Genomic DNA, 9,046 nt, shown 5'->3' on the forward strand with positions numbered 1-9,046 from the left:
TGTATGGAGCAGGCAACTGGCTCAAGCAGCGGGTAGGAGCATAGAATACACATCATTACAAAAATATACTGGCTTGGGATGGGAACAAGAGATATTTCATTTCCCAAAATGTTTGTCAAGGTCCTTTTTATTATTGCTACACCACTCTACACGGGGCACGCACTCATGATGCCGACGTGGTTGCTTTGTGCGTCATTACTGTAGAGTTAATTCTATGAAATACCTTGGCACAATGAACACAGATTATTTATCGAACCGACTGAACTTATTGTAAACAAGACAACAGAAAAATAGGAAAGTAAGAAAAAACGATTAAGAACTTTGCTCCAGGTTTTGAATGGGTTTAAGGGTACAAACACGAACCTAAAAGCTCTAGGTTTTGATTTCATTTCGTTATTCTTTAAGGGGCTTCACCCTCCCAAAGAAGAAACTTTTTCGAATCTAGAAACAATCCACCTTAATCAAGCTGACAATGAAAAGAAATAGAGTAAATTTAATTTCTAATACGAAAGTGAAAAATTTCTTTTTCTAATTTTTTAGCCTGTTGTACCTGGGAGTAAACTATTTCTTGAAAACTCTTCGAAGTAGCTTTTCATTTCTTGAAAACAAACAGTTTTACATGTTAACTCTCATAATATGGTACAAAATGCTGTCTGATAGCATTGCTGAATGTTGTTGAGGATTTTCACAGTTTTTTCATTATTATGAGTTTTTAAAAGAAAACTTAGTCGAAAGCGAGATTTGGTAGCAAGACTAAGAAGATATATGACTAGATGCTTTTTTACATAGCTTCGTTGTGAGAATTACATCGATTTTCTGCAGTATAATTGCACATATGCACAACGAATATGTAACGTAGTCCTGGTACTGTAAAATATAACATATAAACAAATTCTACGACTCTTAATGACTTCTTTTCTGATTCAAAATCAACCATCAAATAATGATTTTCAACATCTGTTTATTTGTTCTTCTTCTGTCTATAAAACTAGGATTCCGAGCTCAGATAAGTTTCTTCACTTATGACTAATGCGAATTATTTCAAATGTCTGATATCGAATAGCTGAGAGGGTTCTCACTTTTGAAGCATTAACTGAGTACAATCCTATGTTCTTTCCATTCAGAATGGTTGTATCTGGATAAGATTATCGATGCGTTGGCAGTTGGGTATGGGAACGTTCACATATAACCTAGTCAAAGATGGAGGGAACGTTCACACAAATGTTTACGGTCATGATGATCAATAAATGATGCAAATTAGATGATAATTTAGGGGGAAGATAATTTTTCCAATGTTGCCTATATTTTGTTATGTAATTTGTGCATGTTCCTTTCTTGAATGATAATGCTCTTTCCAGGGCCTATTTTAGTGTGCAGTATTACACACTTTGTGCAGTATTAATTTAAAAACGTGTAGTATTGATTTCGAAAATGTGCAGTATTGAATTTTGGGATTTGTGAAAATTTATATTTGCGGCTATCCCAGATTCCCGGTTTGTTCAAAAAATGTGAATTTTCCTCGTCAGTTCGATATAGAGTTCATGTATTGTAATTCTCGTATAACCATCGGAAAGACTCTCTTATCAAAACTTGAAACAAATCGAAATTCCCAGAACCAGAAACAAAACATCTCCTGTAAATGTCAGCATTGCTGTAAATTTCGTAATTTGATCTTGTCGAAGATAAAACATTCAGTAATAATTTATGAGTTGCCCTATGATGCTCTGGGCATCTAGCAGGAGCTCACTTAACTTAACTAAAAGAAAGATAAAGAGCCTAAAAAACTTTTTTGTTTTACTGTCCAGACAAAACATGAGATAGTGATTCCGTTTACAAGAGATAAAATGACTATGTTTCTATTCAGGTTTTGTAGCTTCTGTTTGTTTTATTGCTGTTTTGGAATGGTATTATTGATTGTGTATATTATCGTTTATCCGTTTGTGATTTCTCCGTCATGGCCTATACACATGTTCAAAATTCGGGCAATTTCCCCGCTACACTTGCATGGCTAAGATACCTGGGGTTTGCAGGGGTTTGCACTGATTGCAACAAAAAAATTCCCTATAAAAATATGTGCAGTATTGAAAATTTCTTAAAAATGTGCAGTATTGAAAATTTCTTAAAATAGGCCCTGGCTCTTTCCTTGGACCATCAAATATCCCTTAATGGTTAAGTCTGCTCTAGGAATGATAAAGGATAAAAAATTTTAAACGTCCTGTGACAAGCTATTCAATTTTGCATTTCAACTAAAAACTCAAAGGCATCTTGATTTTGTATTTGACGCGATAAAACTCCTGCGTTTTGTACTAAAAAGAAATTTTGTCCAGCTTAATTCAAAATTCGTGTCTAGTGACAAACTGGACGTTTTATCCCCTGACTAATGACCAGCCGTACCCCCCCCCCCCCCTTCTCCTTGTTTGGAACTTGGCAGAAACATCTTAAACCTGGAATTCTACAGAAAGAGCCTGGAAAATATGAAACTCATACAAGTATTAATGGAAGATTAAGACCCCGTTTACACTGTCCCGGGACAATTTTGTACCGTTACGGTTCGCAAGTGTTTACACTGTCGCGGTTCCAAATTGTTCCGTTTAGCTGTTCCGTTTACACTGTACCGGTACGACCTTAATTTAATGGTAGAACATTGTTCAGAAGAAGCTGTATTTAGTCAACCAAGGCTTTTATTTTGCCGCTGAAGTCAACAATCGAATTTTTATTGTGAGTTAAAATGGAGCGGAAGGCCGATTAAAACTTTACTTGGACGAGAGACAAGGTGGCTTTAATTTTCAGTGTTATTTTAGACTACAAAACTGCAAAGTCCAATCAAGGCTTGGACTGGGAAACACTACAAGCCTTTTCTGTGGTCGTCTTTTCTTCAGAATTTCCTTTTCTTCAGAATTTGAGAACGTAGTTACGCCACAATCAAAGCCTCGATTACCTGAAACAGCCATACAAAAGACCTCTTTGTGAATCCGTGACAAAATCGTCTCGGATAGGTGTTTACACTGTCCCGTTCAAAAACGGAACCGTGACGGTACAAAATTCGTTCGCTTTCAAAGCAGGGTAAAAACTGTTCCGGATAGCAGAGCAAAATCGTCACGGTTCCACAGTGCTAGTGTAAACGCAAGGGCGAACCGCGACAGTTTTGTCACGGTTCCAAACTTGCACGGGACAGTGTAAACGGGGTCTAAGCCGTATGTTTTGAAAATAACTTATTAAAGCATTCCAATCTTTCCTCGAACTTAAATAATTTCCGTTACTGAATAATATCTGTCTTAAGAGATCCTTTGTCCTTTTTACCATGTCTTTCTCATACAGAAGGAGCCCATCAATCTGCAAAATTATCAATTTGCATAAACGGGTGGCATGAGGATCCCTTAGAACCCATTTTTCCAAATGATGTTGTCAGTTATCTTTTTGAAAAGTCAATAGTCTTATAAGCTCATGTTCAATGCCTGACCATAATTACGCATAATTGTACGGGCATCATACTAGGCTAGTAGGAGCTAAAGCCCCTTTTTATTCCTTCAAAGAAACGCTTTAAAACTTTCAAAAATTCATAAATTACCTTTTGAAGAGAATGAAGTCATTATTTTGCTAAATTTCAGAAGATTGCGTGTTTAATCGAAAATAATATCGTCTTCTACGCTGATAAGAGAAGTTGCTTTCTCTGTAAAATCTTAGAAGATAGTGTCGCACTAACTGAAAAATGGCTTTAGGCTTTTGGCTTTAGTCTAACTTTCAAAATCTGCAAACCACTCTACATCTAAATATTTTGCCACCCAAACAACTCATTTCACACCTAAATAATTTGCCACGCTTTCAGAGTTTCAAATACAGTCAATTTGACTGAGAATCTTCTTCCCAAAGCAAATTGTGAAAATAAAAGACATTAAATTTCGGCATTTTCTGAATTTCCAAATAGCGTGATTTAAAATATTTTCACGGGGACAACAGGGATGGCGCCACCGGGGGTGCTTGGGAGGGGGGGCAAGAGCCCGGCATTTCAATTTTTGAAAAATTTTAGGCAATGTCGGCACTTTCGTAACTTCCACTTCGTGATTTTTTTTTGATTGTTTGATTTTTTTTCAGTTTTTTTTCATATTTGAACTGGATTACCACAGCGGAAATGGTGTTATATTAGATCTTTGTTGGTGGTTCACTCATTGTCGGCACCCTGACAATACAGCCCCCCTCCCCCACCAGCATTTCTTTTCTGGCGCCATCCTTGGGGACAAGCCCCCGTTTTGCTTGCAATATAATTCCCCATTCCGTCATACATTGCATGAGATTTTAAGAATGAATAATGACATAAATATACTAATTTGATAACGGGCTATGCTCGAAACGTCGTTTATTAATCCGTTAATTTTTTCAAGTATAATTCCTAGTTTAATTGAATTATGTAGTAAACTGATTCCCAGCTACACAAAATTGAGACACACTTTGCTTATCCGACATCTCTCCTGGCCGTGTGCAAATTTTTGAGCCATTCATCGCACTTGCAAGGTACACTCAAGGTAAAGTCACTTGAAGCTTTAAGATGAATAAACCTGTTTGAATAAATACAGTCATACATTGGATACATGGATGTGCCATGCGATATTGTAAAGGAGACATGCGACCAAAACCACAAAGTATGGGGCGCCAAATGGGCCAAAATTTCAAGACGGGACAGAATCTTGTGAAGACCCTGAAATATCATCAAGAGTTGGATATATAATCAAGATTAGAATATATCTCTCTTTGCAACAAAAATTCTTCACAAGAAACCTTTTCAGGTCTTCAAACAAAAACGCACCAGATTGCATCGCACCCACGATCTCTGGCAACACCAACGCCATATTTGGGTGTCGTTTAAGTAAAGGCCTCGTTTGCATGTTGCGGGCTCACAATTTGCGGATCATGCTGATTGGGACAAAATTCAGTTTGAAAATCTCATCAAGCGATCAGCGAAAATCTCATCAAGAAGTTGTGCAAATATTCTGGTAAAGATACTAGGAATGTCATGAAGAAATGAATATATGCAATCTTGTGAAGAATTTTTGTTGTAAAGAGAGATATATCCAACTCTTGATGATATTTTGAGGTCTTCATAAGATTCTATCCCGTCTTAAAATTTTGGCCCATTTGGCACCCCATAGCAAAGCAACGATAATCGGCTTAACAGGTCAAGAGATTTTTCAGACCTCAACTAGTAGTTTTGATAGAGAAGTTATGGAAACTTCCACATGGAAATTTTTGCATTTTCAAAACTTCTATTAGTTTCAAACATGGTTATAATTTTGTGCCTTGAAAGTTCGGCTGACTCGGCCGAGTCATTCGGCAGCCCCGGCCGAGTCAGCCCGGGCCGAGTCAGCCCGGGCCGAGTCAGCCCGGGCCGAGTCAGCCCGGGCCGAGTCAGCCCGGGCCGAGTCAGCCCGGGCCGAGTCAGCCCGGGCCGAGTCAGCCCGGGCCGAGTCAGCCCGGACCGAGTCAGCCCCGGCCGAGTCAGCCCCGGCCGAGTCAGCCCCGGCCGAGTCAGCCCCGGCCGAGTCAGCCCCGGCCGAGTCAGCCCCGGCCGAGTCAGCCCCGGCCGAGTCAGCCCCGGCCGAGTCAGCCCCGGCCGAGTCAGCCCCGGCCGAGTCAGCCCCGGCCGAGTCAGCCCCGGCCGAGTCAGCCCCGGCCGAGTCAGCCTGCTCGCACTATAGAAAATATAACTTGGGTTCACTCTACCCCCTACCCAGGCTAAAACAGGGTTCGATAGTATAGTGTAGACAAGACATTTGATATTCATGATAGGGTCATACATAATGATATCACCTATAATTTAAAGGTTTTTAGGCCCCCCTGCCCCCCTGTGTCACCACCTCTCTGAACCCCTGTATCATATTGCCAATGACATCACTTCTCACACTCCCTCCCCCACCCTTCGCTATACATACATTTGAAAAGTAGAGGAAAGCAAAAAAGCATAATTTCTATTTTATAAATTTTTTTGCAGATCTAAAGTTGCGAAAATTATATTTTTAAAAAGTTGCGAACATTAATACAACTCTGAAAGGTACCTTCTTATGTCTGCCTAGTTCAGGATTTCTCCAGGCTCCGAATTCCCAGGAATATCCTTTATTTATGATTCTTTTTATGCAAATTTTGGTCCACAGTTTTGATTCATGTTTTATCAAAGTAATCAAGAAAATCAACAAAACTGATTTCTCTACGATGTTCGTTGTTTAGTCTATAGAAACTAATAACTCTTACAAATCTGAACGCGTTTCAAAGATATGGTGAATTTTTTGGCAGTTACTGCGATCGGAGAACAATAACTCACAGCGCTGACTTACAGCTAAAATTTAACTGTACCCAAGAGAGGAAAAGATTGAATGGAGTAACCTGTTGTTTAGAATGCATTGAGGATATTCTGTCTACGCAAAATTGAACTGATAGAATGACTGATAATACATTTAGAAAACTACAATATGAGTACAAGGAAGAAATAATGTTCAAAATTGCTCGGAAAAGTGGAACAAAATTCACTTGAACTCTTCGTCCGACGCTTAATAATGAAAGCAAGTGAAATTATTTCCAATCGAAAGCCCGGTTTACACTACAAACAGCTACCGAGGTTCAACCTGTGTTGAGTTCACCCAAGGTAAACTCTTTTCAATTTGTATTTTAAACGGAAAGTGGGTCTAAACTTGGTTTCCAAACGCAATTGTGAGTCAGCCCGGATTGAGTCAACTGCCAACTCTGATTCTTTCTTGAATACTTTTTAAAGGTTTTCTGCCAAACGTTACGTTTGTTTTCACTTACATTTTTTACCACCCCTTCCTTTCTCTTCCTGCTTTCTCCAATTGTTTCTACTGATTTCCTTCTCATTTCTTCAGCTTTTTCCATTTTTGCTGTTTGTTTTTCTTTAACTTGCTGGGATGCTGCTTGCTGATCAGCAATTGCTGCATCAAAAATCTCCCTTATAGTGCAAGGAGAACATGTTTTTTGTGTGCTCAGGATTAATTCCACTTGCACTTTCTTCTCTTCTATTTTTGGACTTTTTGCTGGTGAAAATATTCTGGAAGCGATCTCTCACTGCTCTGCAGGATACACAAAATTTTGGCCTCTCTATCTGCGAAAAATTATCCACAGTTTTTCTCCACCCATCGCTTCTCGGCCCACCAGGACACGGCGAAATTTCCCGGTACGCTCTTGCTTCGAGTTATATTTTTCAAAGAACTTTCGAAAGGCAATTATCAATATTCGCATTGAACTAAAATTGATTACAACCATCAATTGACCTCTCGAAAGAACGTTTGCATAAAAAGTTTGCCGTGGTTATGGTTTCGGCGTCATAGATTTTACAGTTTAGTTTAGCTTCACCATTAAATTGAGAAAAACTATATCAATGATGTAACAAATTTCCACCAGTTTTTGCAAATTCCTCGTAATTGTATAATTTATTGAATGGTCTTCCGAAATCTTCAAAAACGCCCAAGACTTGTCATTAACCAAGACTTATGACCAGCGCAAATACGTTTCTTCACTTATGACTAATGCGAATTATTTCAAATGCCTGATATCGAATAGCTGAGAGGGTTCTCACTTTTGAAGCATTAACTGAGTACAATCCTATGTTATTTCCATTCAGAATGGTTGTATCTGGATAAGATTATCGATGCGTTGGCAGTTGGGTATGGGAACGTTCACATATTACCTAATCAAAGATGGAGGAACGTTCACACAAATGTTTACGGTCATGATGATCAATAAATGATGTAAATTAGATGATAATTTAGGGGGAAGAGAATTTTTCCAATGTTGCCTATATTTTGTTATGTAATTTGTGCATGTTCCTTTCTTGAATGATAATGCTCTTTCCAGGGCCTATTTTAGTGTGCAGTATTACACACTGTGCAGTATTAATTTATAAACGTGTAGTATTGATTTCGAAAATGTACAGTATTGAATTTTGGGATTTGTGAAAATGTCTATTTGCGGCTATCCCAGATTCCTGCTTTGTTCAAAAAATGTTAATTTTCCTCGTCAGTTCGATATAGAGTTCATGTATTGTAATTCTCGTATAACCATCGGAAAGACTCTCTTATCAAAACTTGAAACAAATCGAAATTCCCAGAACCAAAAACAAAACATCTCCTGTAAATGTCAGCATTGCTGTAAATTTCGTAATTTGATCTTGTCGAAGATAAAGCATCCAGTAATAATTTATGAGTTGCCCTATGATGCTCTGGGCATCTAGCAGAAGCTCACTTAACTTAACTAAAATAAAGATAAAGAGCCTAATAAAACTTTTTAGTTAATAGATCACCTTTCTTTAAACAGACCCAACAACCTCTGTAATGTATCGGTCGTAAATACGGTATTACAGACCACTATATGACATACGGTATTAGAAAATTAAACGCTAGAGTTCATGTCGATGACATGAAATTTAAGACAGAGTCACGCAGTTTGAAAGATTATGACCGTTAATTTTTCCTTAATGATTTGCGTCTGGGTGATGGCTATGTCATGTAGATCAGATGACCCCAATAAGATGGCTAGCAATTTCTACGATCTCTTTCTCCCTGTCTTGGATGTGCATGCCCCGTTGAAAAAAGGACCGCTAAGACGGGGCATGCACATGTACCATGGATTTCTCCAAGCATCAAGAATTTGATGTGCGAGAGAGATCCAGCACTATGGCCAAGATATAAGCAGCTTCGAAACCAGGGGCTGTCTGGCGTCAAAATCGCAGCAAATGAGTCAGCAAATTGGCCAATGACTTGCTCGTAATCAAGTGGAAAGTTTTCTCTTCTTTTGAAATTATCAGTAGCGCTGAATAATTTTTCAAAGGAAACTTGGGTGCAGGTAAGTGTCATCAAGCATTTATACGCGTTGTAGAGGGAAGGGTATGCTGCTAGGTGGAAATAAATACAATGAGCAGCCGCCCCCCTCCCCAATATGAATTTCGTTCCCACAGCACTGTCTACGACAGTCAGATACCCTGGGCATCAGAGCCACATAAATTAGAGAAGATAAGAGTACGCTCATTCGCTTCTCTGCTTGGCATTCT

The sequence above is a fragment of the Rhopilema esculentum genome, chromosome 21, assembly GCF_057945365.1.
Source record: "Rhopilema esculentum isolate cy_ngs chromosome 21, ASM5794536v1, whole genome shotgun sequence".
Lineage (NCBI taxonomy): Eukaryota > Metazoa > Cnidaria > Scyphozoa > Rhizostomeae > Rhizostomatidae > Rhopilema > Rhopilema esculentum.